We start from the raw sequence: 10,355 nt of genomic DNA, 5'->3' as shown, positions 1-10,355 counted from the left end.
TTCCGTTCGCGGGTTTTGGCTTTCCGGCGAGCGAGAAATTATCCAAGCCCCTTCGCGGCGTGTTGCTTTCGCCGGGAGCGGAAATTTTTTCAAGCCCTGTTCGCGGTTGGTTTGTTTTCGCCGGCGAGCGAGAATTCCCATCCAAGTCCGTCCGGCGTGTTCTTTCCCCGGAGCGAGAAAATTCACCCCAAGCCCCCCTTTTGCGGGGGTTTTTCTTTCGCCGGACGAGATTCCCCCCAGTGTTTCCGGGGGTTTTCTTTCGCGCTTCTTCGCCCTTCAACGGTGGGGTTCGTCAAAAACCGACAAGACGAACCCCCAAAGCCGAGGGCTGATTTCTCACAGTTTCCGCCAGGGGGGTAACGGGCTTACCGAGTACAACACCCGCCAGTACCTAAGTCATTACAGACGTTTCCCAGTCTCGACATCGAACTTGCAAAACCTGATCGCCGTTAAAAAACCCGGCCGTCGAGCGGTGAGACCCCCGACGGGCGATTGGCGCCGTACGCAAACCGGGTCGTGCGACGACCGGCCCGAGGAAACGGCCGCCTTAGGTCACATTTTTTTGGGAGCCTTTCGACCCCCCAGGACTCCTAGAGATATCTTTTGCACCTTCGCTAGAGAGGATAGGCCTTAGGTTAGCAAAACCCCCACGATGGTATTTTTCGCACCCCCGGGGCCCCGTCGACCGGGGGTGGTGAACCAAATTCCGAACCGCGGTTCCCTCGATGAGCAGGATTATTTACGCAAGATAGTCATATCAGTAGGGTAACTAATCTGTCTCAGGGACGGTCAAACCCAGCTCACTTTCCCCCTGTGGGGGGTGAACAATCCGACCTTGGCGAATTCTGCTTTCGCAATGATGGAAAGCCGCAACCCCCCGAAGGATCACACAAGCGACGTCGCTTATGAACGCTTGGCCGCCACAAGCCTTTTTTATCCCTGTTGTAACTTTCTGACACCTCTTGCTGAAAACTCTTCAAACCAAAAGTAAAAAAAAAATTGGGATAGGCCGTGTTTCGCAGTCTCTATTCGTACTGAACATCGAGATCAAGCCAGCTTTTGCCCTTTTTGCTCTACGCGAGGTTTCTGTCCTCGCTGAGCTGGCCTTAGGACACCTGCGTTATTCTTTGACAGATGTACCGCCCCAGTCAAACTCCCCGCCTGGCAGTGTCCCTCGGAATCGGATCACGCGGGAGTATTAACGCGGCGATCGGCCGAGGCCTCACGCCACTCCTGACACGCTTGGCTCTAGAACAACCGTGACCGCCGGGGCGCGAAGCCATCGGGGCACGCGCTCCGCCTAACCGAGTAAGTAAGGAAACGATGAAGTAGTGGTATTTCACCGGCGATGTTGCCATCTCCCACTTATGCTACACCTCTCATGTCTCCTTACAGTGCCAGACTAGAGTCAAGCTCAACAGGGTCTTCTCTTCCCCGCTAATTTTTCCAAGCCCGTTCCCTTGGCAGTGGTTTCGCTAGACAGTAGATAGGGACAGTTATTGTAAGAGCTGTTGCCACGAAAGCAACAGACTCCGGCTGCCTCGCCCCTACGGGCATACGCCACAACTGCTACCCACCCGTCCCACGAAACCGCCCCGAGAACGGCAGTAGAAAAATCCAGCAGCGCCTGCGGGCGTACGCAGGATGGACAGTTTAGCCGCGACGAGCGAGCCCTCCTGCTGCTCCACCGATTTACCCTCCTAGGGACCACACTTACGCCGTTGGACACGGTATGCGTGTTAGGCTGGTACGGTCCCGCATCTCGCCCGCCGCGCCCACGGGGACCACGGGGAGGCCTGTCCATTTGTGTCCCGGCCTGGACACACGCTCTAACCTGTTGGGTGGAAGTTTTTGGAAGGGAGGGAAGAGATGACTAGTAGTTAGGGACAGTGGGAATCTCGTTTAATCCATTCATGCGCGTCACTAATTAGATGACGAGGCATTTGGCTACCTTAAGAGAGTCATGGTTACGACCGCACCGGGGGGTCTGGGGGGGCGGTTAGCCCCCCAGTAAGCGCCCCCAGCGGTGCCGGGCGGCTACATCGCGGTTACTCCCCTTCCGCTAGAATCGGGATCCACACCTGGGATTTCCCCCTTACAGCGCACATACACTGCGTATTACGTACGCCAGGACAAGCAGATCCTTCAGACGTAGGGGCCCGTTTACCCGCGCTTGCTTGAATTTCTTCACGTTGACATTCAGAGCACTGGGCAGAAATCACATTGCGTCAACACCCGCGAGGGCCATCGCAATGCTTTGTTTTAATTAGACAGTCGGATTCCCCTAGTCCGTGCCAGTTCTGAGCTGAGCGTTGAATGGCGGCCGAAGAGGACGACCACGACGGCTCGCGCCGCCACGGAAGCCTCGCAGCAAGGAAGATCCGCGGGAGGCCAAGGCACGGGACCGAGTTCGGATAACGGGACCGGCGCGAGAACGCCGACCGTTACCTCGCCCAGGCCCGGCACGTCAGCCAGATCCGCTTCCCGACCAAGCCCGACACGCCCCGCTCCTCAGAGCCAATCCTTATTCCAAAGTTACAGATCCAATTTGCCGACTTCCCTTACCTACATTATTCTATCGACTAGAGGCTCTTTACCCTTGGAGACCTGCTGCGGATATGGGTACGAACCGGCGCGACACCTCCACGTGGCCCTCTCCTGGATTTTCAAGGTCCGAGGGGAAGATCCGGACACCGCCGCAACTGCGGTGCTCTTCGCGTTCCAAACCCTATCTCCCTGCTAGAGGTTTCCAGGGAACTCGAAACGCTTATACAGAAAAGAAAACTCTTCCCGGATCTCCCGACGGCGTCTCCAGGTCATTTTGGGTTACCCCCGACGAACACTCTTACGAGGGCCCGAATTGTATGCGGTTCCGCTGCCGGGTTCCGGAATAGGAACCGGATTCCCTTTCGCCCGACGGGCGGGTGTCTTTTGTATAATATTTATTATTATTTCTCGACACTCGAGTATATTGTACGCCGTCATTGACATAGGATTTCTCCTAGGGCTTAGGATCGACTGACTCGTGTGCAACGGCTGTTCACACGAAACCCTTCTCCACGTCAGTCCTCCAGGGCCTCGCTGGAGTATTTGCCTACTACCACCAAGATCTGCACCGACGGCGGCTCCAGGCAGGCTCGCGCCCAGACCCTTCTGCGCTCACCGTCGCGACCCTCCTACTCGTCAGGGCTTCGTGACGACGCGAGAGAAGACTAACGCCCGCTCCCGGTTGCCGCCCCACTTGCCGCTGACGGCAGAGTATAGGCTCGACGCTTCAGCGCCATCCATTTTCAGGGCTAGTTGCTTCGGCAGGTGAGTTGTTACACACTCCTTAGCGGATTCCGACTTCCATGGCCACCGTCCTGCTGTCTTAAGCAACCAACGCCTTTCATGGTGTCCCATGAGCGTCGAGTTGGGCGCCTTAACTCTGCGTTTGGTTCATCCCACAAGCGCCAGTCCTGCTTACCAAAAATGGCCCACTTGGCACTCTGATCCGAAGATGCTCGTGGCTTCATAATTCAAGAAAGCCAGAGATCTCACCCATTTAAAGTTTGAGAATAGGTTGAGGTCGTTTCGGCCCCAAGGCCTCTAATCATTCGCTTTACCAGATGAGACTCGCGCGCGTTCCGTGCGGAACGGCCGAGTGCCAGCTATCCTGAGGGAAACTTCGGAGGGAACCAGCTACTAGATGGTTCGATTAGTCTTTCGCCCCTATACCCAGTTCCGACGATCGATTTGCACGTCAGAATCGCTACGGACCTCTATCAGGGTTTCCCTGACTTCGTCCTGACCAGGCATAGTTCACCATCTTTCGGGTCCCAACGTGTACGCTCTGGGTGCGCCTCTTCTCGCGATGAAAACGAGACGCCCCGGAGTGCGAGGCCGCATCGCGACGCGGCCCATCCTCCCTAGGTCGACGGCCAGGGCCGACCTTCACTTTCATTACGCCTTTAAATCTCGCGACAAGTCCCAATGACTCGCGTACATGTTAGACTCCTTGGTCCGTGTTTCAAGACGGGTCCTAAGAGTACCCAAAGCAGTAGCGTCGCCGACCGGTATCGGTCTCCCGCGAGACCGCGGGAGACGTTCGCAGGCCTGTCGAAGGTGTACCGTACTGTAACCAACAGCGGGCCAGGACCGGGGACGGCGCGAAGTCCGTAACCTCCGAGTACCGTGGCGCGCGCTTGCGACGGTCTCGACGCACCGTGAATAGTGCGGCCTGATACCTTGCGCGTACCGCCGAGCAGCCGGCCGGGCGACCGAGGGTTTGTCGCGTGCCGTTTTACCGGCGACGCGACAGACACCGCACCCGGGCCGTAGACCGGCACCCAGCGGGTCGCGACGTTCTACTTGGGGAGAAGTGCACGACGACGAGCGCCGGACATCGGCGCACGGTAGCGTGCCCGCGCGCGAGCCGCAAGAACTCCGCGGGACATCGCCGACCGACGCGAAGCCAGCGCCGCTGACGATGAATCTCCCCGTTCGATCTTTTGGGTTTCTTAAGTTTACCCCTGAACGGTTACACGTACTCTTGAACCCTCTCTTCAAAGTTCTTTTCAACTTTCCCTCACGGTACTTGTTCGCTATCGGTCTCGTGGTCGTATTTAGCCTTAGATGGAGTTCACCAGCCACTTAGAGCTGCACTCTCAAGCAACCCGACTCTAAGGAGAGATCCTCCCGAGGCGCGCACCGGTCGCTACGGCACCCTCTACGGGTAAATGGCCCCATTCAAGATGGACTTGGACGCGACGCGGCACCTCGGGATAAGCGGATCCTCCCAAACACCACATTTCCCTGCGGCGGAACCGCGGGATTCGGTGCTGGGCTCTTTCCTGTTCGCTCGCCGCTACTAAGGAAATCCTGGTTAGTTTCTTTTCCTCCGCTTAATAATATGCTTAAATTCAGCGGGTAATCTCGCCTGCTCTGAGGTCGTCGCATAGTGAGTTTTCGTAGCCGTTTGCCTCCTCCGCGTCGCTCATTGTCGTCTCTCCTCTATAATATATATTAATAAGAGGGAGAGAGAGAGAGAGCGTCGAACGAGAGAGCAGCAGCGGCAGCACACGAAATACGCGAGAAGGCAAATCGCCGGGGCGCTTACCGCACACACACTCGTTGGTGGTAATGGAGACGATATATCGCGGGGTTCGAGATTCTCGGCTCTCCCTTCACTTTTATATACGAAATTCGGGCGGAATCGATTCGACGAGTACACGACGCGGCGCGCCGGTCCCCTTTTTTCGCTTTACGAAAATTTCGTGGACTCGGACACGCGGTCGGCTCGCGATTAAAAACCCTTCTCCGTAAAGAGGTAAAGGATTACGAATGCTCTCTCCGCCGGACGACGACGCGCCGTATATTTCTCCGTAATACCGTTATGTGTGCGGGCAAGGGCGCCTCGGCATAAGACGCGCGAGCGCTATCGCACCGAGAGACGCGGCACAGAGTGCGAGAGCAGTCCGGTCAGTCTGTGTGATGTACGGAGAAGAGAGACGGTGAGACAAGCGCTACCTACTTTCGGGAGACAACGACGCACGCGCCGCTCTAGGGAAAGCGGTGCCATTCACTGTCCTGACCCTTTTTTTGGCCGTTTGTTGCTCCCTTCGCGCGCGCTCTTACTCTCATCCCATTTCTCCTCGGCTCTCGCGTACACACACGACTTGGATACACAAACACGCTCCCCCTCTTAATTCGCGCAGCATTCTCTGGGCGCGCGTTCGCCAACGTTTTACACGCTTGTGCGCTTCTCCTCCTCATTATTATTATTATTATTTCGGTGTGTCATTTCAGACGACGCCAGAATTTGCACCGCGGCCGGTCGGCGCGGCACAAACACCTCGGGCGAACGTCCAACGGATCGCTCGTACGCCCATTGTAAGCGTTGCACAGGGCACAGGCGACGCGCGCGCCATTCTCTGGTCGCCCGCGTCGTGGCCGTGCGCGCTTTTCGGGCGCAAGCAGTTTAGGGGTACTAAAACGACCCTCAGCCAGGCGTGGTCCGGGAATTGTATCCGTGGACCGCAATGTGCGTTCGAAATGTCGATGTTCATGTGTCCTGCAGTTCACAAGTTGACGCGCAATTAGCTGCGTTCTTCATCGACCCACGAGCCAAGTGATCCACCGTTCAGGGTAATCGTTCGAAATTTTTGCGTTCGCGAAAGAAACGCGCTTCTCGTTCAACCATCGTGGTCTCTTCTCTCGGACGAGAGAGAGAGAATAATCGTGGTGGCTCTTCGATCAGCCTGTCCGCGCGCGTCCGAGGACGCGCGCGGACCGCCGCCTCCCGCCAGGGAAGGCTACGGCACAAAGATAGAGTTGTGTGTTTCTCGTTCGGAGCGTCTCTCCCGCAACGGGAGAGCCGGGGCGGAAGCTCTTTGAAGAAACCGTCGGACCGACACAGTTGACAGATTGGTCGAAATATCATCGATCCCTTCTCTGTGTTATATATATATTATAATAATATATGGGGGTCCTCTCGCTCGGCACTCGCGGTCGCACACCGTGTGTTCTCGGCACGCTGACCGCTGCCCCGCGACAACGGGGAGGGCGCGCGTCGACGAACGTCGTGGGTGCTGCACACACGCGTGCGCGGGCATAGGTTACCACCGGTTCGCGCTCAACGCCGAATCGACGCTCTGTGTGTGTGTGGACGGAGAATGGCACACACACGAGCGTGATCGCGAAGCGTCTCGCTCCGAATCGTCGTCGAACACCGCCGGGCGCGCTGCTCTGCTTGCCGACTACTTTCGGTCAGAGAGGCGCGACGGCGTCCGTCGTTATATCAAAACACAACCAACAAATTCCGTCAAATCCGTTATTTTCTTTTTCTCTGAGAGCGCCTTTTCAGCGCGTCCATTCAGTCGCCGACTGCTGCGAGCGCGCGTCTCTCCCAAAAGAGAGGACTCTCGACGCAGAGCAGGACCTCCGGAACGTTAATGATCCTTCCGCAGGTTCACCTACGGAAACCTTGTTACGACTTTTACTTCCTCTAAATAATCAAGTTTGGTCATCTTCCCGGCAACATCGGCAATGCCGAGACATTGCCGCGCACCAGTCCGAAGGACCTCACTAAATCATTCAATCGGTAGTAGCGACGGGCGGTGTGTACAAAGGGCAGGGACGTAATCAACGCGAGCTTATGACTCGCGCTTACTGGGAATTCCTCGTTCATGGGGAACAATTGCAAGCCCCAATCCCTAGCACGAAGGAGGTTCAGCGGGTTACCCGGGCCTTTCGGCCAGGGAACACACGCTGATTCCTTCAGTGTAGCGCGCGTGCGGGCCAGAACATCTAAGGGCATCACAGACCTGTTATTGCTCAATCTCGTGCGGCTAGAAGCCGCCTGTCCCTCTAAGAAGATTTGTTTGTACGTTGGTAGTAAAAACCCGCCAGCCGAAGCCGGGGGCCTTCGCGATACCATAAGGTACGCCTATTTAGCAGGCTAGAGTCTCGTTCGTTATCGGAATTAACCAGACAAATCGCTCCACCAACTAAGAACGGCCATGCACCACCACCCACCGAATCAAGAAAGAGCTATCAATCTGTCAATCCTTCCGGTGTCTGGGCCTGGTGAGGTTTCCCGTGTTGAGTCAAATTAAGCCGCAGGCTCCACTCCTGGTGGTGCCCTTCCGTCAATTCCTTTAAGTTTCAGCTTTGCAACCATACTTCCCCCGGAACCCAAAAGCTTTGGTTTCCCGGAAGCTGCCCGCCGAGTCATCGGAGGAACTTCGGCGGATCGCTAGCTGGCATCGTTTATGGTTAGAACTAGGGCGGTATCTGATCGCCTTCGAACCTCTAACTTTCGTTCTTGATTAATGAAAACATTTTTGGCAAATGCTTTCGCTTCTGTCCGTCTTGCGACGATCCAAGAATTTCACCTCTAACGTCGCAATACGAATGCCCCCATCTGTCCCTATTAATCATTACCTCGGGGTTCCGAAAACCAACAAAATAGAACCGAGGTCCTATTCCATTATTCCATGCACGCAGTATTCAGGCGAAGGTAGCCTGCTTTAAGCACTCTAATTTGTTCAAAGTAAACGTACCGGCCCGACTCGACACTCAGTAAAGAGCACCGCGACGGGATATTAGTTGGGCCGCCCCTCGCGAGGCTAAGCCCACCGGTAGGACGTCCCACATCACGCCAGTTAAACACCGCGAGCGGTGAACCGACGGTGTGCGACACAGATTCAACTACGAGCTTTTTAACCGCAACAACTTTAATATACGCTATTGGAGCTGGAATTACCGCGGCTGCTGGCACCAGACTTGCCCTCCAATGGATCCTCGTTAAAGGATTTAAAGTGTACTCATTCCGATTACGGGGCCTCGGATGAGTCCCGTATCGTTATTTTTCGTCACTACCTCCCCGTGCCGGGAGTGGGTAATTTGCGCGCCTGCTGCCTTCCTTGGATGTGGTAGCCGTTTCTCAGGCTCCCTCTCCGGAATCGAACCCTGATTCCCCGTTACCCGTTACAACCATGGTAGGCGCAGAACCTACCATCGACAGTTAATAAGGCAGACATTTGAAAGATGCGTCGCCGGTGCTAGGACCGTGCGATCAGCACAAAGTTATTCAGAGTCACCAAAATAAACGGTGGACGAACGGCGAGCCGCCCGCCACCGATTGGTTTTGATCTAATAAAAGCGTCCCTTCCATCACTGGTCGGGACTCTGTCCCGATATAAAAAATTAACAATCACTATGTTTATTTTATTAATGCCTATATATTAAAAAGTTATGCACATTTAAGTTTTCTAACAATTGTATCAATTTTTTTTCATAATTCTGATAAAGTGATAACTAGAATTTAAAAAAAATTACTTTAAAAATGATTTATTATAAGTATTAATTATATATGTTAGTGATATAGTTATTAAATATGATTAAATGATGTGATTTAACGTGAATGTGTATTAAATGATAGTTATACACCCACACACACGTACATATATAATAATATGGCTTATATTTTTTGGAACGTATATATGTATTATTTAAAAAATAAAAATGTAATTAAATAAATTACATTTATAATCTTTGAGACAAGCATATGACTACTGGCAGAATCAACCAGGGAGCTTCGTGTTCGGTTACTCGCAAGGGAGTAACTCGCGAGCGAGCCCGAAGACTTGTCGCTAGCTCTTTTTCGCGCGCGCGCGCGTTCGATGCCGAAACACCGACGCGCGCGCGACACGCTCGTATGTGCCATTTTATTTGCCGCCGGTCTTGCTCAGCCGGTCGGCGACACTCTGCTGTGTTTAACGCTATTATGTAAAGCGTACGAGAGAACGACGGAGGCGAGAGTAAACCCCCGACGCCGCCGCCTCTCCTCTTCTTCCTCCTCCTCTCCGTTCAAAAATCCACAAGATCAAAATACTCGTGTTCTTATTCTCCCAAATGTTATGATGCGCGGTCTCGAGAGACCGCGCGATTCACCCTGACGCTAGATCGACGATGGCGATGCTTAGACGTCGAGGACTGTTCTGTCTGGTTCGTACGCGTTTAACCGCACACGACCAGCAATAAGATTTCGCTACGGCGTACAAAGCGAGCGGGAAGAAGCAACTCTTCCCGCAAACTCGTATCCGTGGAGTAGATGCTCGGTAAGCGCGACGATTCCGCTGCTGCGTACGAAACGAGAGGGAACCGCGCGGCCAACACACTAGAGGCGTGCGCGCCACATAAGAGCCATTCGGTCTTGCGACACCGACTCGTGGCAATGCTGTGCTCGTAATAAATAAGTGTGCGTTAATTTTGCGCGCGTTCGGCGACGAACGAGAAGAGCCGCACCGTAATCCCCGGCGAAGAGGAATACGAGACGACGCGAGAGTCGAACGTACGTTCTCGCGAGACACGCAACCTCCAAGCATGAGAAGACTTGGCGGCGGCGCGTTCTGCGACGATCGTATATTATTTTATATATTCGTGGTTTCCAAAATCAAACATTTTATATAAATGTTCTCTCCGTGTCAGAGTCGCGACCCGACAAAACCCGTCCTCGACCCGTTCGGGCGATTCTTCGTTTGTCAACGTCGAGAGCGCGACACGTACAATATTAATCTCTCCTACCTCTTATAGTACCCAACCGACCGGCCAAGCGGTCGGCGACGGTACGGAGAGCGGTCGAAACACGCCGGAGTGGCGAGAGACTCGAGAAAGTACGTTTACGACTCGTCCGGACTCGCTCGACTCGTTCGACGCGCCGAGCGCGACGTATCTCTTATAGTACCCAACCGGCCGGCCAGGCGGTCGGCGACGCACGGTCCTACGCACGGCCGTATGCGAGCGCGAGCGCCGAAAGGCGCGTTCAATCGAGACACTGTCGCGGAGAGCGAACGATCGAAAAGTCCTATTGT

General features: G+C 54.6%; 2 non-coding genes and 1 pseudogene across 2 annotated transcripts; all 3 read right to left on the bottom strand.

The window, feature by feature from the left end:
* Positions 1-741: 741 nt before the first annotated feature.
* Positions 742-4,932, bottom strand: LOC146720307 (large subunit ribosomal RNA). The gene has a single exon (XR_014926132.1). It is a non-coding gene; the product is annotated as a large subunit ribosomal RNA (ribosomal RNA).
* A 1,042-nt stretch (positions 4,933-5,974) lies between these two features.
* On the bottom strand, positions 5,975-6,129 carry LOC146720306 (5.8S ribosomal RNA). The gene has a single exon (XR_014926131.1). It is a non-coding gene; the product is annotated as a 5.8S ribosomal RNA (ribosomal RNA).
* An 801-nt stretch (positions 6,130-6,930) lies between these two features.
* Positions 6,931-9,076, bottom strand: LOC146720305 (small subunit ribosomal RNA; annotated as a pseudogene).
* Between the last annotated feature and the right edge of the window lie 1,279 nt (positions 9,077-10,355).

The sequence above is a fragment of the Nylanderia fulva genome, unplaced genomic scaffold, assembly GCF_048542155.1.
Source record: "Nylanderia fulva isolate GAGA-0341 unplaced genomic scaffold, ASM4854215v1 Scaffold717, whole genome shotgun sequence".
Taxonomy (NCBI): Eukaryota; Metazoa; Arthropoda; class Insecta; order Hymenoptera; family Formicidae; genus Nylanderia; species Nylanderia fulva.
This window is presented reverse-complemented; position numbering and strand designations above follow the sequence as displayed.